Source organism: Capsicum annuum, unplaced genomic scaffold (genome assembly GCF_002878395.1).
Source record: "Capsicum annuum cultivar UCD-10X-F1 unplaced genomic scaffold, UCD10Xv1.1 ctg80009, whole genome shotgun sequence".
Classification (NCBI taxonomy): domain Eukaryota; kingdom Viridiplantae; phylum Streptophyta; class Magnoliopsida; order Solanales; family Solanaceae; genus Capsicum; species Capsicum annuum.
The window spans coordinates 240,999-266,135 of NW_025890636.1; the positions used below are offsets into that span (position 1 = coordinate 240,999).

The 25,137-nt window shown below is 36.1% G+C and overlaps 1 non-coding gene across 1 annotated transcript; it reads left to right on the forward strand.

Annotated features, from left to right (window-relative positions):
• The first annotated feature begins 1,686 nt into the window (after nucleotides 1-1,686).
• LOC124895111 lies at nucleotides 1,687-1,793 on the forward strand. Its single transcript, XR_007051523.1, has one exon. It is a non-coding gene; the product is annotated as a small nucleolar RNA R71 (small nucleolar RNA).
• Nucleotides 1,794-25,137: the final 23,344 nt, after the last annotated feature.

The window sequence follows — 25,137 nt, forward strand, 5'->3', positions numbered from 1 at the left end:
TCTCTAAAGGATCATTTGACAATAGCAGCCTCGGATCAGACTCGAGGTCAATAATAGATATAGCCGATAATACCTCATATATAGTTGGCAATTTTAGCGCTCTATACACATCAAAAACCTCCACTTTATCATCCATTCTCATTCTCATTTTTCCTACCACTATATCAATTAATGATTGTCTTGTTGCTAAGAAAGGTCATCGCAAAATAAATAAAACAATATGATCATCTTCAAAGTCAAGAATTACAAAATCCACCGAAAAGATTAAGGATCCCACTTTCACTAAGATATCTTCAATAATACCATCAGTCCTAGAAAGGGACCTATCTGCCGACTACAAGACAATAGTAGTGGGTTTGGGACTCCCAAGACCCATCTGTCGATACCATGATGTGGGTATAAGATTGATGCTAGCCCTCAAATCACGCAATCCATGAGCACTAATGGTCTATCCAATGGTAATATGCAAAGTGAAACTACCTGGATCATTTATCTTCGTGGGTAGTTTGTTTTGAATCTTAGAGGTGCAGTCCTTAGTAAGTGCAACTGTAGCATACTCGGTCAACCATTTCTTATTTACAACTATAACCTTCCAGTATTTTGCATATTTTGGCACACTCTACAGAATGTCAACAAGAAAATAATTTACTTGAACCTACTTTAGAATAGCTAAGAACCTTTTGTAACTCACCTCCTCTTGATGTTTCCTTGCCTTTTAAGGAAAGGGTAAAAGGGGGTCTTCTTCTCCACAGGAATTTCATCACTTGTAATTTTTTCCCTAACTTCTTTCTCTTCACTGTCTTTATAACCATCATCAGTGACTGTTGGACTAACCTACTTGTAAACTATCTCCTTGGTTTGCAGCCCACTCCTTATTGTAACTTCATTCACCTGCTTAGGATTTATCTCTGTATGCTAGGTAAAGCTCCTTGAGGTTTTGTATTCTGTTCTCCTACAATTTGACCCAATTGCAAATCTAGATTTCGAGTAAGAAATTATTGACTCTTCAACTCTGCTGTAAACTGTGCATGTTGAGTCTTTATTTCTACTACAAACTATGTTTGTTGACCCATAAACTGCTTTATTAACTCCTCTATATTGCTAGCTTAAGTAGTTTCCTGACTATTATGAGTCAGCTATTGATTTGGTTACACTGGTTCCTTGAACTGGTTTGTATTTTGCACCTGATTTCCACCCCAAGAGAAATCGGGATGGTTTCTACAATTGGGATTTTACATGGTACCGTAATTCTATTGTCCTTGATGATTTGCATTTACCACGTAGTTGATAGAATCTAGATTATCCATACAAGCATCTTCTACATGCTCACTACTTCTACAAACCTCATACCAAGAATTCATTATTTGGACTGCATTACCTGTGGCTTCTGTTTGTGTAACTCCCAACTTTATGTTATTAAGCTGAGTAATTATATGATTTTACATTTCTACAATTTGTGCTTGTAATGCAGTGAACTGGTCTATCTTCAATATCCCCACAACCTTCCTAGGGATACTCCTTGAATCAGCATGCTAGTCAGGATTCCCTTGTGAAATCTAATTTAGTAGTGTGTACAATTCTTCATACATCTTCTCAAGAGCCTATCCACCTGCTGCTGAATCCAAGAGAATTTTCGAGTGTGGCTCCAGTTCCTCAATTAAATTATGAACAATAACATCAATTGACTGATGATGGTGAGGGAAAGTTTTTAGCATACCCTTAAATTTTTCCCAAGCTTAGTAGAGATTCTCTCCTTTTTTCTATCTGAAACTTAAGATCTCACTCCTCAAGCATGCACTTTTCCCATATAGAAAGAATCTAATAAGGAACCACCTTTTTCCTATGAAGTGATGGAGAGTGGTGGTTTATCATGTAACCACCTTTTTGCTTCCCTTTTTAGAGAGAAGGGAAAGAATGTTAATCTGACTTAATCAAAACTCACCCCTTTAGGAATGTAAGTATTGCTTATTTCCAGGAAGGTCTGTATGTGTTGCTGTGGATCTTCGTCCGCTTAATTCAGCAATCGCACCATACTCTGCATCAATTCAAATCGACCTCCTAGTTTTGGCTTGCAAATACAATTTGTCACATAGTTCATGAGTGGGATTGCCACCTCACGAATAGGTCTAGTAGCTGGTTGAGCAGGAATAACTGGAATAACCTGAGGTGGTACAGTTCTAGCATTTGGATCGACTGACGCATTTCTTTGTTCAACCATTCTTTGCCTTTGTTGAAAGATCTATTCTGGTTCTAAAAAAGGCTATACCAATTCTTTATTTCTCACTATTCCTTTATTCAGCTAAACCTAATAAAATTCAGTCGCTAAGATCAAGTTGTAAACACATAAACTTAATATCAAAACCAAAAATTTAGCAATTTACTAATTATATTAGTCCTCAGCAACGACACCAAAAACTTCTCGCGACTCATATGCACAAGCAAGTGCACATGATCATACAAGTAATATGGTGATTTAGACAATCAGATATCATTCCCACAAGGACTAATCAACTAGAATTTTAACAAACTTTTAGTTTTAGACAATGAGTAGTAAGTGTTGTAAAGTATCAATATGTTTTGAAATTAAGAATAAAAATGTAAATTGGTAAATAAGAAATAAAATTTGATGACTAGAGCAAAGCAAGCAACGATTGTAAACAATATTGATAAGAATTCCAGGGTTAAGGCTTTTTGAACAATCATACAATTCTCTATTCTTATAATGGTTTAATTTGTTATCAGGTTGTTGGTTCACAAGGTTTAGGTTACTATTTTGGTTTTCCGACCTCAAATCTTCCATCTATTGAATATTGCAGCTACAATCCCTATAGAGATACAATAATTCTTCCAGATTCATAAAGTAATCTTCTTGCAATTAAACCAAACAAGGCTTCTAGGTATATCCCTATCCTAGATGCTAATTCACACCCCTTATTTTATAAAAGGCTAACAACCTTGCTCCTTAATTTCTTCACTCTACCCCATGATTCTCCTCCCGGATTTACATAGAAATATATATTTATTCTAATGGTGGCCACTCATTAAAATAGTGATCTCAATAAATTAAGAACAATCCAGATGATAATCCAAAAAGAAACTACTTTAAATAATATCAAAGAGTAATCATGTTCTTGGCCTCAACCCTAGAACAAGGTTGTTTAGCCACTCATGTTTGAGTTAAACATAAAAAACAAGTAATTAATCATACCCATAATAAATCTTGAAGTAAAGAAGTTCAAAAGTAATAATAAGAACCCTAAAAGAAAGAATTCTAAGCTTTTCCGCCGCTACTTTGCTTGCCCCAATATTATTTTGGAATTGTGCTCACGTGTTCCATTTATACTTAGGAAAATTTCACCAGATCTGAAGCCATGATGCGACGTATCACTAGCTGTGTCGATCCAGCCAATACATCACGTCAACATCGCATTGATGCATTGGAATTTGTCTTTGAAAATCTGGCTGAGTCCTATTTCTGCAACACACGATGTGATACGTCGACATTGCGTTATATCACTGGAATTGTCTCCTCAAAATCTGACTCAGTCTTCAAACTTTACAAATCGATGCGATGCATTGACATCACGTTGATGCACTGGAAGTTACTCCTAAAAATTTGGTTAAGGCTCAAAACCTACACATCGACGTATCACGTTGACTTCGCGTCGATGTACTGGAAGTTACTCATAGAATTTTGTCTAAGGTACAACTTTTCCCATTCGATGCAACGCGTCGAGTTCACATTGCATCACTAGAATTTTCTATATTTCTTCTCTTAATTCTTGTACTTCCTCAGTTCCTTTATTTTAACCTTTCTCTCATGCATCTACACATGTTTTTGGACTTGATCAATATGGTCTTTCACATCATCATGATATACATCTAATTTTCATCCAAATCCATGAAAAATCTACCCTGTATTTCTAATCACATCGGTTAGCCACAAAACACAATTTAGCTCTCAATTCAATATAATTAACACAATTTTTATTCTCAAAACAAGTCAAAATATGGGTGAATAGCGGTGTTTCGACAAATAAATACACCCAAGAGCAACACCACTTTGGGATTCTCAAGTAAGAATGACACCACACAAGCAAAATCTATATGTCACTTACCGAAAACGATGCCATTTTGATAACGCTTAACTCACTCCAATAATTAGGGGTCACGTAGTCATTGTCAAGTAACCCAATTTTAATTGGGGTCTAATCTCAAGGAGTGAATTTATAGACTTCAAACCCTATGGATGTTCACATTACTATAAGTTTACCAAGAATGCTAATAAAAAACATGTAAAATAAATTGGGGGATTTTTTTGGAAACTCTTCACAACAAACTTTAACAAGCACTTGGTGAATGGAACTTTTACTTAAAATTCATGATTGGGGGGGAATCTAAAGATTATGTATACCTAGAGATAATACATGTGGGTTGATGTTGGATCATCATGAAATATAGTTACTAACTAAAGGATAGGCTAGGTCTAACCTCATTGGGGTCAATCTTTCAACAAAACCACAATGATTTCACCCGCTGGCTCTTTCGAGCACCTAACAAGTGTACACATTTTCATAATTACCAAAAATCTCAACCAAGCATCCCTATATCTAGGATGATTCTCTTGGAATGATTTACACTCCCAATACACTTATTTCTAAGATTGTAAAAGGTAGTAAACCATAGGCTCAATTGTTCACCATTGCCTTATCCCCCTATAACCCTCTTTTAAGGAGGTAAGGGATTACCTAATGTTCACCTTCATATCTCTTTCAAGAATAATAAAGGGTTTCTAAAGTTTGGGGCTTTCACACAACAAACCAATTTGGAGATTTGATGTTTTCACCAATCAAATTCCAACCCATAAGCTCAAACAATGGTGGAATTCATACTCGACAACTAATATCCATGTAAATAAAACAACACCCACAAACAATTAAACTCTAGTTCAACATAATATCAACACTAAATTACTTAGCTACTCATGAAGAAAGTAAGGAGAGATATACCGTAAGGATTATCCAAAGCATTCATTTTTCTCAAAAATCCTAAGAAAATTTTCCTCAAAAGTTAATTACATAATTTCCCAACAAGGTTTTCAAGTCTTGAGTTCTAAAATATCTTATGAGCTAATAAATCCTAAATAATAAAGGGCTTTTGCTAAAATATTACTTGGAATACGTCAAAGTGCTTTTATAGATCTGCCCCTAGGCATATCAACGTTGAACCGCGATCGCACATGGCTCTCCACAATCACAACCATGTGACTGCAGTTGTGTGACACGACCATGTTACTCTAACCATCTTGACTGATCAGGATAGTGGATAGATGAACGCGGTCATGGTAACTGAGGCTGATGTCGTACAGGTCTTTAGTTGCTCTCTTTTTTGCTCCCTTTTTAACATTTTTAGCTCCAATCCATATCTTTTGGTCTCCTCAACTTTTTTCCTGCAAAGAGTTGATATAAGTGCATCTAAACATAAATTTTATCTCATTTATTCATTCAAAACAAGGTAATGTTAACGAATAATAAGTGCCAATGAGTGGTAAACTTACCACTAATCACACTGCAATAAGAAGTTTAAGTGCAAACACTCTCTCTCTCTCTCAAGAAATTCTCAATATTAATAAGTACCATGCTATATGCTTTCCCCTAGCTTCAATTGCCACAACAATGACAACACTTTGATGGGAATCACAAAGGAATTGTTGAGCTTGTAATGGAGGTTTAGGGTAGGGTAGGATATCAACTTAGGCAATAAGGCTAAACACTTCCTGAACTTCTACATCCACTCTTTTCACCTTTCCATTGGGCCATTTCTTTTCCATTACTATTGTGCCTACTTTGACTTTTATTGGTTTTGCCACATTTCATTTTCTTTATTTTTTATGCATAAATCATGTCTTTCTTTCCGTTGTTTTATCTTTTCTTTCTTCTAATAATTTTGCTTTATTAGCTTAAGCTTTAGGTACTTTCTTATGATTTCATGGCCCAACTATACCTTTTACAATTTCCACCACTCCAACTTAGGGTTTTAGCCTCAAATTGTATTCTTAAGTTCAAGAAAGGTAGCGTTCAAAAGAGAAAAAATAGAAGGGTCATAGCTTGTAATGTGTTTGCAAAAGAAAATTCCCAAGGCTCAAGTAAGGTGACTAGGGGTAACTCCTATGTATTGATAGGATTTTTAGTTTAAAATGGGCTTCAAAAGTGATATGATGGCCTATGATCATTTTTACCAACCAAGCAAAATCAAAAGTTAGCCTTATAAGGCTAATGGGGCAAGTTCTAGATGATACAAGTACTCATGAGATGTAGACAAATAAGATCAGACGCATGGTATGTAAAGATCGTCATGGGGGTTCAATTGTTCCACCCTCTCGAGATAAAAATAGAGTACCAACTATTTTTTGAAGTTACTTTTCGGAGTCTTAAAAAGAGGCAAAGTTTTGATACAAGGTTGCTTACATCCATACCCTCGAATTTTACAAAAGTTTTTGGACGAAAAAGGGTGTTTGATTTGACCCCGCACCGCACATAATTTGCTAATCATGGCAATAACCCAAGCTATTATCTCACATTATGGCTCTAATATGGGAAAACCACCCACATGGCTACTTAAACTTCTCCAATGGGTATGAATGCGATCCCAAATCATCAATGCTATAGGTACTCACAAATCTACTTAATTGACAATAATGACACAGGTACTCAGACTTTCCTTATATCCATGGTTAAAAGCCCAATTATGATGCTTCCCCTTAAGAATGTCGTCACTTAGTCTATCATAGGCAAAAGATTATCCAATAGAAGTAAAATAAATCAAAAATCTATTAACAAAGTAACTCATTCATACAAGTGTGGGAATCATTAGAGTGCCTAAATATTACAACTTAATTAAAAATTAGAATCAATCAAAAGAGTGGGATACTATATAGAAATAACAATAATATAGGCCCAAATCAAATAAATGAGAATAATGAGACACCCCCAAATAAAAAGGTAGCAGTTTACCCATTGCATAAAAAATCAGGGATAAAAGAGATAAGGGTACTCCCTTAAACTGCATCAAGGGCTACTATCACTTTTGGACTCTGAATCATTATCATTCTCCTTAAGATCAGACCACTCAGCTGGGGAATCATCATCACTCTCCACCAAAGAGGTAGGAAGTCTATTTTTGTGTTTTAGGACCTTCCATGGGCCCTTTACCCTCTTCTATATCTTGATAAATAACTCATCCCTCTTTTTCTCTCTTCTGACCATCTTTTCCTATGTGGTCTGGAGATATCATTGTGACTCCACCAAAGAGAAGTTAGATTTCTCAAGCATATCAATGGTAGCTTCTTGGTTCTTTTGGTCTTTAATGTACTTCTCATAATCGGCATATGACACATATTAACGATGGGTAGTGAAAGGCTCTCCCGGTCCTTGGGGAAAAATATACACAAGCTCCCTGATGGCTACAATATCAACTCCAATCTCCTCAAGAGGTCGGTGGTGGTTGGCCTATGAGATTCTGTTTCAACACATTCTGACTTTTCCAAGTCAATTTTTCTCTTCTTTCCTCTAAAAGGTATGCCCCTTGAATCCTCAAGGGTAGATATGGGCACCGGTGTGCACCTATGTATCACTAGTACACTCCACAAATCCCGCTCTTATACATAACTCAGTAACCAAAGAGGGGAAGAAGATATACGTACCACCTTAGCTCTTTAAATGATTCATTTTATTAACTCTGAGATGACTAACATCCAATGGAATGCCATCTAGAATTCAAGCAACCAACCGAGCACACAGCCTGGGACTACTGTCATGTGGCTTCACGGAGATACTTGGTTAGAAATAATGTGTAACCATATTCGAGCCTCGGACATGAATTCGTTCATGGAGATGTTGCTTTTAGTCTTTTCCTAAGAGACTTCTTTTATGGGGAATAGCCTTTGCGCCAACCAACTCCCCGATTTACACCCTTTTGCATTTAATTCACCCATGTCTGCATGTTGGAGACAATAAACATCATTGATTTGCTCATCCCCAACTCTCACCGAATTTCCCTGAATCCTAATGGTCACATTGAATGGGTTCGAGAAAGAAAATTCATTGATGTTGACATAAAACTCATCGACCCATTGTTTCTTTAAAATGTATAGATCCGGGGTGAAGCACTACCACTTTGTGGATTCAAGTTTGTAATGAAATGCAGATAGCTTCTCCTCATCTACATAGGATAAACTCCTCATGGACAACCTTCTAAGATTATTAGCTAACACATAAGCTTTACTTGGATGATAATGAAGACACATATCATTGTCTTTGAGAAACTCCGGCCATCGCATTTTCTTGAGATTCAACTTCTTCTGGGTGAACACATACTGTAAGTCATTATGGTCTGAATAGATATCGGCATGCACCCCATATAGGTAATGGCGCCAAATCTTCAATGTAACTACTATAACTGCCAACTCTAGCTCATGAGTTGGATAATTCCTTTAATGGACCATCAGTAGCCTAGAAGAATACGCCACTACTTTATGATTCTGCATTAGGACACAACCTATTCCCATACAAGACAAATCACAATAAACAACAAAACCATCAGTTCCCCTGGGAAGGGTCAAAACTAGCATCAAAGTCAACTTATCCTTTAACTTCTCAAAGTTACCCACAAAAGCAATGGACCACAGAAACTTTACCATTTCTATTAACTTAGTCAACGGAGCAATAATAGAAGAGAAACTCTTCACAAACCTATAATACCTAGCTAAACCAAAGAAACTTTGGATGTTGATTGGAGTAAGAGGTCTAGGCCACTTCTTTACCACCTCAACTTTCTATGGATCTACCATAACCCCCTCACTAGAAATAACATAACCCATAAAGATCACAACATTCAACAAAAAACTCACTTTCAATAACTCATCATATAATCACTGATTCTTAAGAGTCTACAACACTACTTGGAGGTAATTAGCATGATTCTCCTACTTTTAGAAAACCAATATATCATCAATAAACACTACCACAACCAAATCTAAAAACTGCCCTAATACCTGGTACATGAGATCCATAACTGCAGGTAAAGCATTATTCAATCTAAAAGACATAATCACAAACTCATAATGACCTTATCAGGTAAGAAAAGGAGACTTATTGACATCTGCCACCCTAATTCTTAAATAATACTAACCCAATGAAAGATTAATTTTATAAAAACATCTAACACCATGAATATGGTAAAAATGATCATCAATCCTAAGAGAGGCTACTTATTCTTCATAGTTACTTTAGTCAAATGCTGATAGTCTATGAAAATCCGAAGACACCCATCATTCTTACGCACAAAAAATAATGGGAGAACCCCAAAAAGATACATTAGGATGAATGAAACCTTTATCAAGAAGATCTTTTAACTACTCTGTCTGCTACTTCAACTCAGTTAGAACAATTCTATAGGGAGGAATTGAGATAGAAGGTATACCCGATTGAAACTAAATCCAAAAATCTATCTCCTTGTGCGGAGGAATACCAACAATATCATTGAGAAATACTTTAGAAAGATCAATAACCAAAGAGTTTGATTGCAAGGTAGGACTCTCGAAACTAGCATCTTTAACCCAAAAGAATGATAAAGACACCCCACGGAAATCAATTTTTGGGCTCTAAAATATGAGATAAATCTCTCTTTAGTCATAGGGGAACTCCCCTTTATGGGTGGTAATTTTTTCACTCATTGACATAAAAATTTATGCACACTACTATGGTTAAATTCTATAAATGAGGCAAAAAAAGCCATTCGAATGCACTAATTCCCATGGTTTACAGGTTTGCTCGTAATTTGAAAAAAAAAGTAAAGTATGCTTACAAGAGAACGAAAAAGGGCAAAGGTAGTGAAAAAGTTGTAAAATAAGAAGTAGGTATTAACCCTCAATTACCGCGATTGATGTTTGAGGGTAGCGACCGTGACCGATCAAGACCCGATCAAATCATGGCGACTGTGAGGGAATCATCATAATTGCCAGAGTCACAATTGCAGTTTGGCAACGACGATCGCAATGGCTTGGCTAAATGCACAAGGGCAGTTTTGTAATTTAAAGCAAGTGAAGCCCATTTTCAAAAGGGAAAAATCCTTAAACTTTTGTAGCATCTTTGAACCATAATTTAATTTTTGGTATTGAGATAAACCCTACAACTCTGTGAAATAAAATTGTTGCTAAATTTTCCCAAAGATTTTAGTTGTGAATTAAGATTAATGTGTTGGAATTATTCTTCTTTTGTTATCAATGTAAGCATTGGGTGCTAACTTGGGTATATTTCCTCTCTCTAACCTCATGAGTAGCTAAATATTTATCTTGGGGTTATATTTAAATAGTGTGCTAATGTGTATGAGTATTGATTATTAGATCCTGCTCTTAGTTAATGATGTTGCATTTCACTAATACTTGATTCTTGAATTTGAAGTTTTAGGTGGAATCCCCAATTTTCTTAGATCTCACATCAACCTTGAAAGTGGGATGTGCGTGATTAGTATTAGTGAACAATGAACTAGTTGTATCTTTCTCTACCATTGACTTAGAAATAAGAACGGTTGGTGGGTTGGCTATGTCTTGGGTATCATCATAAAAATAGGGATGCCAAATTGTAGTTTTGGATTGATTATTTTGACACACTCATAAGGTATTCAAAAAAAACCATGGGTAAAATTTTGGTGTTTTGTTGAAAGACTAACACCATAACCTCTAAGCTAGCATACTCATAGATTAATTAACTAGCATTGGAACTTTACTCTCATGCACCCATACACTAATAGCCCTTAGGAAACCATAGACCTAAGACTCATCTGTCATTGGAATGTAATCAAATATTGTTGCACTCATTTAGTGTCACTAGTTAATTTAATTCAAACAACTTTTAAATCATACCCCCAATTTAAATTATGTTTCGATTTAAATTTACACAACAGGCCAACACTTAGTGACTTTCAATATCCATAGGAATCAAAGACTAAATAACACTCATCGAGGATTCGACCCCAACCTAAGTTAGGTTATTATATGGACAATGATTGCCTTTTCATAAAATTATAAAGTAAGTTGAGCGTGATAAAAATAACGCCATTATCGGGAGTGAAACTTAGTTTTCGGTTATGTGGTGTTGATAGAAAACGTTTTACCCATAGTGTTTGTTATTTATGAAAGAATGAGTGAATATAGAACCAATACTTGTACTTTTTATGGTCGCCTTGATGACGAGGGCCACCTTTATGATTCAGGGGATACAAGTGCATCTGCATCCCACCGAATAACGGGAATGGGATATTCCATGCCACAAGTGTGTTGTCACACATGCTTCAAATGAAAGTTCTCTTTGAGGGTCAAGATTAGGAAGACCCAAACTTGTACATGGAAAAATTTGTGGAAGCATGTTCCTCTTTTTACATTGCTCATATTACATAAGAGTACATATAGTTTTGTTTCTTTATTTTCTCTCTAATGGGTAAGGCGGTGTTGTGGTTGAGGTCTCTACCCACTAAGTCCATCATATTATAGTTCAAACATACTGATGCATCCTTATATTGATATTTCCTGCCATCGAAGATATTGCAATTGCGAGATAAAATCATAAATTTTTATCAACTCAATAGAAAGCCTCTATATGAAGTTTAGGAGCGATTTAATAAAAATCTTGTGAAATTTACTAACCATAAAGTAATAGATAAGATGCTCCTCTAACTATTCTGTAGGGAATTAGACCAACTAAACAAGACCATGCTGGATAATATAGCCGGTTGATCAATTATGAGATTATCATATGGTGTGCCTTTGACTTTGCTTAAGCAAATCACAAAGAAAAATAAAGGTGGTACACACGGGATAAAGAGGTAGCTACGGGTTCTCCTATCACTTTAATTATGAACAAAGAGAAAAAAAAGAAAGAATAAGAGAAGGAAGAAAACATTGCTAAGATAATTACCAAATTGGACCTCCATACAAAGTATTTGATGGGTATACCCATAAAATTGGACAATGTTGTGTAATTCAAAGAATATAATAAAGATGAGGAAAAAGCCCTTGATGAAGAGATAAAATTCTTGGCAAACTATCTGGGGGGTTCCTACCCGGCCTACTAATGGCAAGGTAGAAACGAAGATTGGAATAATTATGATAGAGAAAGAGAATGGCATGATAGAGATACAGATCATGATTGGAGAAACAAGGAAAGAGAGTATGATCGATATGTTCCCCCCATGATTGAGTGACGAGGAAGGAGTCGAATCTCGTGATCCAAAAAAGTTAAAAACTAAGGATGTCCTGCTATATTTGTGATGAGAGTGGTAGGGACAAGAAAAATAGTCCAAGGATTAAAAGGATACTTTTCTCAAATAAACTAAATGGTTGTATCACACTCCGCCTCAATCAAGAAATAAGAGACCCAAATTAGCCAAATCTCAACCACACTTAGTGATAGGCCAAAGGGTGACCTCCCGAGTGATATAGTGGCTAATCCTAAAAATAATGCTCATGTATTAGAAATTGTCACATCATGTGGAAAATAACGTGGTGCACAAGAGGTTTGATGTCAATGAAAAGTCTCTTAGTGATCAAATGAACACAAATAAAAAGCATGTGGGTGATTCAAATGAGGAAGCTCCAAAGTATCAAAATGGAGATGTCAAAGAACTAATGATAATTGAAGAAATGGTTGCCGAGGAAGGAACTCCTAAGGCAATTAAGGATGATGAACTAAAATGTTATCCATTTCCTATAATGAGATTTCCCCCTCTATTCCCTCAAAGACTTGAGAAAAAGAAGGAGAATACCAAATATAAGAATTTCTTTGCAATGCTTAGAAATCTTTTAGTTAATATCCCATTGCTAGAGGCTACTCGAGTGATTTTAGGATATGTTAATCTAATGATCAAGTGGATGTCAAAGAAATGTTTGGTTGATCTTGAAACCATTGATGTGACTCATGAGCGTAGATATATTATGACTAGTTCTATGGCAAAAAAAGAATACTAAGGCATTCACATTCCCTTGAACTACTGGGGCACATAAACTTTGAAAGCATTGTGTGACCTTGGTGTAAGCATTAATTTGATGCTTTATGTTATTATTTATAACTTGGTTTGGGTGCCACAACTCCCGTAACAATAAGGGTATTAATGTTGTATTGCTCTATCCTAGAATTGCTTTAATTCTTTTATGATTTATTGGTGAATGTCGATCATATCATTTTGCCAACGGACTTTGTTGTCCTTAAACTTGAAATCAACCGAGAAACACCCATTATTCTTGGGAGACCCTTCCTAGCAACTCAAAAAAGATATTGTTTATATGGATCAAGGGGAGATAAAATTTTGAGTGAAAAATAATGAAGTATCCTTTTGGGTAAGTAAGATCGAGAAACAACCCATGGAGCTATAAGTGGTATCTGTCATTGATGTAGTAGACATGGATGTGATTGAAGGGTTACTCAAGGATCAAACTTAAAGATTATAGTATGTCATGCCATAATAATAGATTATATGATGGGTGTGTGTCAATCCATCAATGCCACGAAAGTAACCCATATACTTTGAATTTTGATTGGTAGATTAGATTTATTTTTGTTGGTGATTAATCCATCAAATTATTATGCTATAAGGTGTGTTGAAATGGTTGAAAAAGGTAAGTGTGATGGAGTTTAATTTTATGTTGAGTAGTGAAACAAAAAATCAAGGAAAATAACTGGCTTCAGTTAACGCGATCGCAATCAGCGTGCGATCACGATCATGGCAGTTATATCAACACAATTACAATGATCTGACCGTGATTTCAGTTAAGTTAATTTAAAATATTAATCATGTCTCACATTTCCCTAATATTCTATTTCAAATCACTCTAAATTGCATTTATTTTTTATTGCATTGTGGGCATCCAAAAGTTCATAAGTAGCCCCACCTCATTCATTCCCCAATCTGGTATGTGCTTCAAATTCTTTTTTTTTGATTATAAGTGGGCCTTAGAAATCATGTCTTAGGAATGACCTACAATTATTATGTTCATACTAAATCCTTAGTTTAATTGTACTTGTTGGTGTGTTTCATTGTTGTTATTGGTGTGTACATTGATAGTGAAGTCTTCAATGCCCTAATTTGTTCAAAATTGATAGAAATACCATGTGCACACCAAGTGTTCAATTAAATTCCCAAAAAAATTCCTCACTAGTTTCCCATGTTATAAGGGCATGATTGAGAGTCTAGGGACTATGTTCGAAATTCTTAATGTAAATTTTATTATTTGGAACATGAAATTGCATTAAAATTTGAAGTTTTGAGTTTTAAGAAATTAGGTCTGACATGCCTTAGATACCACAATCACAGTCACATTTATGTGATCGCGTTAACTCGATCACATCTCAGTGGCCCATGATTGTGGCACGTGAGGCTATTTTTAAGCTTGGACCAAAAATCCTGCAACTCAATTTCTTGCCCAAAATTTGCCAAGACACCATCCCATTAGCTTAATTAATTAACATAGCATATTTTTCACATATAAATTTGGATAAGAATATTTTTGTGTTTTTCTCAGGTTTCTAAAGCTAAAGATGGGAGATTTTGACCAAACACGCTTTATGGCCCTAGATTGCCACAGTTTGTACGATGCTAACGTTTCCAAGTCAAAGCTACTCCTAGAGAGAGGCATATGTTTGGATAAGGTACCAAAAAATCTCCAGAGATTCCATGACATATTAGTGGCCACTAGGTGGAGATGTTTTACCATGGATCCATGTTGGGCGAATGAACTTTAGATAAGGGAGTTAAATACTAACCTTAATAGAGTATCTTTCTCTGAACCAACTATAAGGATTCGAGTGAATAATATTCACTTAGGAGCCAACAAAATAAAATACCTATATGGGCCATTAGATGAGAACATGACATATTTTGAGGTAAAGGGATTTGAACCAGGGATATGGTTATCTTAAAGGTTGTGTCCTGGAAAGGTTGTGTCCTAGTAGAGAGGTCTCTTAGGTTTCCACAAATATAGGGATATTATTACATGATTTCATGTCATAGGTGAGGATATTGTTATCCATCATTTGTATCCTAGTTTCCCCATGTATTAATATGACTTACATTCTAGATACACAAGTTCGGAAGGTTACATGTATCCTAGAAAATAATTATTTGAATGTTTGACGTCTTGTGCTTTCGTACATGAGTTATTTTTTGAACTGAGGTGGTACCTTACTCTTATACCTATCTTTGATCACAGAGTTAAGTAGGTGAGTTGGGGTTGATGAGTACTCAGAAGATAGTTGGATGTGTGAGCCTTCCACCTCCCACCATTCCTACGTCGGTCAGTCCGACTACGAGAGGTACCTTAAGGTCTAGAAAAAGCAGGGGCCCACTATTTCTAGCCTAGAGAGGGATTATTCGTCCTTAGCACAGTTGCATTAGAATCTTATGGATACTCATAATATGATTAGAAAGAGGGAAAAGATGATAAGATATGAAAGAGTTAGATGAAGAGGGACAAATTTTTCACAAAGATGTGGAAGGGGGTGAAGGGCCTATCGAAGTTCCTAAAACCCAAAGATAGATCTTCTTCTCCCAGGATTGGAAGTTATTATGAGTTACTAACAACATGCTCTGACTATGAGGATGATAGGGATATTGTCGAGACTCAGATTAACAACAATGATTGATGCAGTTAAAGGGAGTACCCTTACCCTTTTTTTGTGCTTTCAAGATTAAGTATTGAGGTCACTGCATGTTTTTAGTTAGGGGTGACCATCTCCATATTCTATATAGTTATTTCATTGGTTTGTTCTATTTACATATTTGTTTGGACGTTTCTATTTTGTGTTTGGATGATTTGGATTATAATATTTTTATTTTGGGTTATACTATTCGAACACCTTGATAGTGCCTATATTTCATGGATGAGTTGTTTGTTTTCATTCTTAGATTTTTATTTTATTCTAATCTTATTTATGATGATGTCGGATGAGTCTTTCCCAGTGATAGATTTAGTGAAAACATTCTTAAGGAAAAATTATTGTGTTCGAGTTTTGAGCAATAGATGTATGGAAAATCTAAGTACTTGTAACATTGGAGTTTTGGAATCACCCTTATACCTATAGTAAAGTATGAGTATCCATATGGTTTCCACTCATGAGAGCTAAAATATTAGATGATGACATTGTTTGGTGCCATCAATAATAATTTTTGAGTTGTGTAATACAAGGAAAGCACTCCCCCTTCGTCAAAAATAAAGTTTTAAATCCAAGGGTATGGATGTGATAAATTTTGTAATAATATTTTACTTCTTTTTGTGGCTCCAAAGTCCTTCGTTAGTAGTATATTGTAAATACCTCCTTTTGTCTCGAGAATGAAATGCAATTAAGTATTCTTGAAAAGTTTGCATGTCATATGTGGTGAGCATAGTTTTTTAAATATCATTCCTCCTTGTATGAATTATGACTGGCCTCGTTAGTCTCTCAAATCTAATTGTTATTATTCTTGGTTGGTGAAATGATCTTAGGTCTTTTTTGTGAATACAGGAACCCATTTTAGCCTTAAAATACTATTCGTACATAGAATATTTTCCCTAGTCACCTATTCTGAGCATTCAAATCTTTCTTTGGGAACCACATTACAAGCCTTGAACTATTTGAATTTTACCCCTCATTTGAACCCTACCTTCCCTGAACTTGAAAATGCATCTTGAAGACAAAAGCTTAATGTAAGACCCCACAAAATTCTAAATTTAACTCAGCCCTTTAAAGCTTGTTAAGGGGTCCCAGACTTCAAAAATTTTAGCTAAGTATTAAGACTTAGTGTTATTTTAGTCTTCGTAAGTTGGATACTCTATATCAAGACTCTTATGACCTTAAAGTAATGATTTTTAGGTTGAATCATGATTAGGAATGTCAGTGCGTGTTCCCGGACAAGTTTATGATTTTTTGGACTTTGTTTGGATGACATTTGAAAGCTCAAACCAATGGATTGATGTGATCTCGATGCACCACATCGCCCATCGCATTAATGAATATCTTCCCAAGCTTCCAATACAAATTCCAGTTAACTAACACGGACTCAACGTGCTGCGTTGGCCATCGTATCGATGCCAACAACATGGTGTGTCGTTCTGTACGTCGCTTAACTAGTTTTCAATAATTAAAAACAACATCCAGAGGGGTATTTGGGACATTTTCCCCACTTCGACCCAACCCCTAAAACAGGAAATTGAACCCCTACAAAGCAAGTTACACTTTTTTCTTTCAAAATACGCTCATGAACAAAACCCTAGAACATAAATTTCAAGATCAATTCTCACGAACACTCCCTCAATCTTCAAGAATTTAATTGCTAAGGTATGTCAAGTGTTCATCCAAGGGTCCCTTCCACCCTTGGAGTCCAAGAAACTCTTTTAAACTTTAAATAAATTAATTTCATGATTTACATTGAAGTGTATTCATGATTATAATGTTGATTGGGTTTCTATACCATGATAAAGTGCAAGATTTATGTAAAAACAATAATTATGTAAGTAGTATCATGTGAATTAATGTTAAAGACTTGTAATTGTGATGCTCATACGTTGATTAGAACTATGTGCATATACAATGCTTTTCAAGTGTTTGATGAGTTGTTCATATAAATTAAATAGTAGGATTATATCATGTTAGCATGTATATTAGTTCATGCCATTCAAGTGTTTGATAAAATGCCTCTATAGATGCATTATGAACAAGTGTACATTCTATGCTATGCAAAGTCATGTGATGTTTTACTTTTATGATATCGAGTCCTTGGGGTATTTAATACCCAATAATTTAGCTGATTACCTAGAGGTAGCGTTAGTTATAGAATAATCTTATTCATGTCATGATCAGTAGTGCCCTCAGTTAGTTACAAAACTCAAGAAAAATTTAGAAGACTAAGTATTAGTCCAGTCCAGTTTAGTATTCAGTTTAGACCTTAGTAAATTTAGACACTTAACAAAACTCAGTAGTATTTCATCAGTCAATGGAACTCAGTGAACTCAGTTTAGTTCAGTTAGATAGTATAACCAATAAAAATTTAGTCAAGCCTAGTATGAACTAGGAATTAGTTTAGTCTATTAAGTTGGGAGTAGGATTTAGCACCGAGTGAGCCCAAGGATGGGGACTTACCATCCAGTAGAGGGTGTGATCCTTAGAAGCAAACCTTGTTTTCTAGAACTACGTACCCAGCGTAGGTTGAGACATCAACCTGCCAGTTGAGGGTTGAAAAGGTGTCCTACCTGTAGTTGACTGTACCACCATTCTCATTCAGAGCACCTGCCAGATGAGGGTGACTCAACTTGTCTTTACTCGTGGCACGGTACTGACACCCTTCCAACTGGGGTTATAGGTTGGACCCCAATCTATTCAGAGAGGGGCATGTTGATTAGATAATTACCTCTCATAGTCTTAGTTTCAGTCTCAGTATAGAACTTAGTTCAAGTCTTTAGAATTAGGATTGTTAGATATAGTCACTTAGTTATCAGATACACAGTATCGGTAAACTTAGATATCAGTAAATCAATAATTCAGAACACTGTATCCAGTGTTACCATGATCTCAGTTACAAACTACGTATTCATACATGTACTCTCACTTGCTTAAATTCATGTCATTCTATTAGTATTTTTCATGCATATGAACCCATGAATCTCAGCCTACCTCACTTAGCATACCATTACATTCAAAGTACTGACACATACCTTTCTTTTGCACTATGATGTCTTATATCATAGGTTCAGATGCACGGGCTCCCAATCATACTTAGCATCCTGATATATCAGCAATTAACTTAGAGGTGAGTCCTCATAGTTTGAGGACAGACTTATTATTTTAGTATTTCAATATCTCAGTTTATGAGTTTTTAGTAGTTGCGGTTATTTGGGGCTTATCCCATCAACTCGTTGTTCTGACAGTAGAGGCTTTTTAGACTAGAGTATTTCAGACAAATATATTAGTATCCAATTTTTAGTATTTAGTATTTACTTTCAGTTTAAACCTTATGAAAAGTTTTCACCTAATTTCTGCATAATTACAGTATTATTATTCAGTTATTGCAGAAGGTACCAGTCATGGGTTAGCTTGTGGTCCATCGAGATTATGAGAACTGTGTAATGTACAGGGTATAGACTCAGGGCATTACAAACTTGTTATCAAAGCCTAAGGTTCCACAGAGTCCAAAAATTTTTGAAACCCATATTTATTAAAGTCTTGTGCATGGATGTGTTGCACGCTACACTTATGGATAGGAGGCTATTAGATGTTTTAACAAAAAGTTTCCCTTATTTTAGTATTCATGTCGTGCTAGTGAGAATGAGCTCCATTTAAACTCTCAGCCTAATTCATCTCTTCCTTATTCTTCCAAAACATGCCTCCCAGAAATTCTAATGAAAGAAGATATGGAAACCGACCAGCTTCTCCACCCGTTCAGGAAGATCCCCTGAATGAACATGTCTCTCATGCTGAATTCAGAGCTACTTTCACTAGATTTTCTTATTAAGTAGTTACTCAGAATAATTTGCAGCCTATTGTCCTATTGAGGTTATTGACTTTCTCTCAGCAGGGTGAGGAAGGGGAGCATAGGAAGAATAAGAGGACTAGAACAAATAATTTTAAGCCAAGATCAGGGGGAAGTAACCACTCCCAATTTTTTTTAAGATTCTCAGCCCCAGTTCCTCCTTTATTCAGGGAGCCAATGCTTAAGTTTAAGAATGACAGTTGAAATGGGGCATCAAGCTCTAAGTCACAAAGTAGGGGAAAGGGTGTTCGTACCAATACGCTTTGCGGGGAATGAGGTAAGAACCATAAGAAAGTACGTAGAGCTGGTAGTGATGTATGTTTTCGATTTCATAAGCTAGGCAACAGAATGCGGGAGTGTAGAGTAATGTCTTAGAAGGGAAATTATTAACGCCAACAGGGTCAGTTCAACCATCCATCAGCTCAGTCTAGTCACCCGAATCAGCAGGATACCATTTTCAGTACAACCAGTGGGCAGCGCTCAAATAGGCTTCATACACTTCACTCCCGACAAGATCAGGAAAGTTCTCCTGATGTGGTTACTGGTACGTTACAGATCTTTCATTTATATGTATATGCCTTGTTAGATTTGGGAGATTCTTTGTTTTTTGTAACTCCTTATATAGCTATTAACTTCGGAGTCGGTCCAAAAAATTCTAGCAGATCCTTTCTCACTCTCTAACCTGGTGGGTAAATCTATCATTGCCCGGCAGGTATACAGAAATTTTTTGATGAAAGTCACTTTAGAAGGCATAGTCAAATTAGAGATGAGCGATTTTGATGCCATTCTCGGCATGGATTGGCTTCATTCTTGCTATGCTTCAATCGACTGCAGAAACAGAAAGGTCCAGTTTTAGTTCCCAAATGAGCCCGTCGTAGAGTAGAGGGGTAGTACTTCAGGACTTAGGGTCAGCTTATTTCCTACCTTAGGGAAAGGAAAATGGTATCTAAGGGATGTGTCTACCATCTCATTTGAGTGTAAGAGTTTAGATCAGAAACCCTTACTCTTGAGTCAGTATCAGTAGCATGTGAATTCCCAGACGTGTTTCCCAAAGATCTTCTGGGAGCTCCTCCCGAAAGGGAAATTGACTTCGGAATAGAACTTCCTCATGATAATTAGCCTATACCTAATTTTCCATATAGAATGGCTCCAACAAGACTCAAAGAATTAAAAGAACAGTTAAAGAATCTCCTAGATAAGGGATTTATCAGACCTAGTGTGTCCCCTATGGGGTGCACCAATTCTATTCGTACATAATAAAGATGGTTTTCTCAGGATGTGAATTTACTACCATCATCTAAATAAAGTCACAGTCAAGAACAACAATCCACTTCCCAGAATCGATGACTTATTTAACCAACTTCAGGGTGCTAGTTACTTTTCTAAGATAGACCTCAGATCAGGCTATCCATTAGCTTAGATTCAGAAAATGTGACATTCTGGTAATAGCTTTTAGAACTTAGTATGATCACTTTGAATTCTTAGTCATATCATTTGGTCTTACCAATGCCCTAGCATCTTTCATTGGCTTGATAAATCGCGTGTTCAAGTAGTACTTGGATATGTTCATCATAGTCTACATAGATGAACCTACTGATCATCTCAGAATCATACTTTAGACTCTAAAAAACCATCAGTTATCATGGTATCTTATCAATTCATATGTTACATATCCGCTCTATGATAATAGCTCATATTTGTGCATGTTAGCGAAAAACATGTATGCTTACAGTTTCTAGTATAGTAGTTTCAGTTCACTCAGTATTATGAATCATGTATCATGAATATAGAAACTCTAGACTTAGGTCATACAGCTCATGACTCATGTACTTATGTCATGCTTTAAAGTATGCCCAGTTCCCAAAACTCATGCTACAGTTCTAACGATTGGCTAAGTTCAGAATATATCATGTCTATCCTTATTTTAGGTCTCTTGATAAATCCATGGTGTTGCTATTCTGTTCCTCAGGCCTTTTTAAAGTGTCGAGTTTGGAATAGTATTTATTCATTCTTTCGAACCTCATGTTTTAACCCTTTAGTGAACTCTCCTTATAAAGAAATATAGTGATGAGCGATTGCATAGATGGGAGAGACTAAATATTTCATAATAAGGAAAGATTTTTGCATGCTTGTTTTACGTGACGCTGTAGTTATGAGAATAGGCCTGAATATCATGGTAGTGTGATAAGTAAATGGCTATCAAGAAGTTGTATTTAGTTGTTGAAGGGAAAGAAATTAGAATTTTTTATGAGATAATAAGTTGAGAAAATGCTAAGTGTAAGTGTCTATTCAGATCCTTAATTTATGTCAGTCTCCATCATGTAGTTATCAGAACTTAGTATTGAGTTCTAGTATGAGCTCAGTTACAGTCCCAGTTACAGTGTCAGTAACAGTCCTAGTTATCGTCTTAGTTACAGTCTATCAAAATCTCAGTCTATTAATTAGATTAGAAACTCAGTTCAATTTCAGATTTGCTTGACCATAGCATACAGTTATCAGTTATTCAGTTATTAGTATTTCAGTACCTAGGTTTATAGACTATTTTGTTATCATGTTATACGTTTGGTCTTGTGTTCTCAAATAATACAGTCTCCACGTATTCATGGTCAATACCTCATGTTTCTCAGTCAGCCCTTACCTCATACGTAAAATACTCTACAGTTTTAGTCAAGACTTAGTATATTTCAATGTTACATGACCAGTATTCAGCTATCAGCCATTCAGTTAATTAGACAAGTTAGTATGTTTATGCATCCGTGCTCAATGCCCATGTGAATATTTAGAGTAGTCTCAGGTGAAGTGTCGTAATGGGGTGGAGAGTATAGTTGAGAAAGTGTTTAAGGAATATGTATAATCTTGAAAATTCATAGTTGCAGTGCATAAGGCTTAGTCACTCTATCTTAGATGATGATTCGTAGACCTCGTATCATATTACAAAATTTAAGAAAGGATGGGATTCCTTATTCAGATGTTTTATTTAGATCATGCCAAGATTCCTTGCTCCCTAAAGTCACTGGAACTCTATTGAAAGAGTATCAAGGAAATGCTCTAGTCTAGTCTTTCTTCTCCCTTTCCCCGAGAATGCCTGTCATAAGCATAAGAAAGCTCGATCGGAGGTGGCTTTCCTTTCTTTAGGAACCTATTTCCTCTAGCCCCCTGCCTTTCTATTCTCTTTCAGATTGAACCTTCTTGGTGTCCAAGGCTTCTAAACCTTCGATGAGGTGAAGTCACGTATTCGGATCTGACCCTAATGTCCAACTATAGGTCTTACCAAAAGTCCCTTAACACATATATATTCCCTAAAGAAGAATTCTTGAACAGCAAACAACCAGTTCAGATATTCACGATACTGGATTCTCTTTTGGATAGGAAGGATGGAATGCCAACAGGCGTCTATTCTATTGAATTGACCCATATAGACTTTCTTTCTTTGTCTACGGCATTTACTTTTATTTACTTTCAAAAAGCCATTTATCAATCCTATTTTCATCGAGACAAAGGACCCATTCAAGTGGCCTTTTTGATTGCAAGTCTTTTCTCAAATCTATCTCTTTAGCGTTAATTCGTTCTCTTCCCGGTCAGAGCAGGTGTGAAGTCTACCCATAGATAGAGAAGGCGCATGGAAGACAAAGCAAAAGTCTGCCTATTTTCGTTCTACCTTCCATGGAGAATTGAATAGCCTCTTCCCCAGGTCTATTGATGGACGCCTAGAATCGTCTTCTTTAAGACGGTGGCTTATAATCAGAAGTAGCAAGAAAGAATAGATATATAAGAATAAGGAAGGGATGGGGCTCCTAACTCAAGAAAATAAGTCTTTCGCTTTGGCGAAGAAAGCCCCAATTCCTATTATGAAAAATCTTTCTGTTCAAGTCTTACTAATAGATAGTCTTTTATACCCAGAAGTTCAATGTCATATTAGGGGTTCGATCTCTGTCTTGACTCCAGCTTGAGAATCAAACCCCTTCAGTGGTTGTTAATTCCATCCATTCTCGGCGACAGACTATATTCGAATAAAATCCATCAATCTTCAAAAAGAAAGCTTGTTTGGCTCTTAACGAGTACGAGTGAAAGCCTCCTTTTATCTTCATCGATCGTGATGAGTTGATAAGGGAACAACTCAACGAAAAGTAAAAGAGATCTTATTCGCCGATCTTGGGGCTACAGGCACTGTAGTGAAGTACGAACGAAGTGGTAGTCAACTTAAGCTTTTCAAGTCAAGTAAAGAGTCACTAAACAACTAGTTGTTTTCAACCTTCCTTTTATGTCTAAAGTAGGGGTAGGGGAGATCATGTTACGTATTCGAATTTCGTCGTACCTACTATGAATAGAGAAAACTATCCCCATCAGTAAGATAATAATTTAGCTTAGAAGCTAGGCAGACAAGTTCGTATAGTTTGGTTTCCAATTTTTCAATCTAGTCGCACTATTCGAAGCCACATGAATGTAACTATTCCAAGATGGAGCAACCAGGTAGTTGCGTGATCAGTTTAAATCATTATCATGTCCCTATTTCAGATCCCAAATATTCATTCATGACTCAGTTTAGAGGTGCCCTATGCATCATCCAAGCTTTTCCTCAGTATCTCAACTAATTCAGCATTCTTCAAGGGACATAATGTCCCAAAGGGGAGATGCACCATAATCCCCGAGCTCTCATGTCCTAAACCTCCCAGTTTCTCTTCACGTAATGAATCCAGTTTGGCATATTGGGTACTCATGAGTGGAACCTCATGTTTCAATCTCAGCCATAAGCTATGTATTCAGGGGCTCAGTTCAATCCATGATATTCAGTTCATGTATAACATTTCAGTCTCAGTTATGTTCTCATGTTCTTGTTCATGCGTGTTTAGTAACTGATCTCAGGTTCATCAGTATTCTCAACTTAAGGTAACAGACTTTATTAGATTGTCCTAGTCCATATTCAGTTACAAGTATAATCTTTGTATCTATTACCATTGCATATTTAGTCATGCATTCACGAATCAGTTCAGTTATGTACTCATGAATCAGATATGCATGTTTAGTTTGAAAACTCATCTTATCAGTAGTTTCAGTCAGGTGTTCCATGCATTAGATATGCATATTCAGTCTGTAAGCTAACTCTTTTAGTTTTTCTCAACTTAGTCAGTTTCATTCGAAGATGAAGGTTTGCAAGGGGGAGATATTGTAAGGCCCAGCAAAATCCAAATATTAACTCAGTCCTTTAAAGCTTGTTAAGGGGTCCCAGACTTAGAAAATTTTAGCTAAGTATTCATACTTAGTGTTATTTTATCCTTTGTAAGTTGGCGACTCTATTTCATGACCCTCATGACCTTAAAGTATAGATTTTTAGGTTGAATCATGATCAGGAACGCTAGTGGGTATTCCCAAACAAGTTTTGGATTTTTTGGACTTTGTTTGGATAACTTTTGAAACCTCAAACTAGTGGATCAACGCGATCTCAATGCACCGTGTCTCCCATCACTTCAGTGAATATCTTCCCCAGCTTTCAATGCAAATCCAGTGAACCGATGCGAACTCGACGCAGTGCATTGGCCATCGTATTGATGCCAATGATGCAGTGCGTAGGTTTGTGCGTCGCTAAAC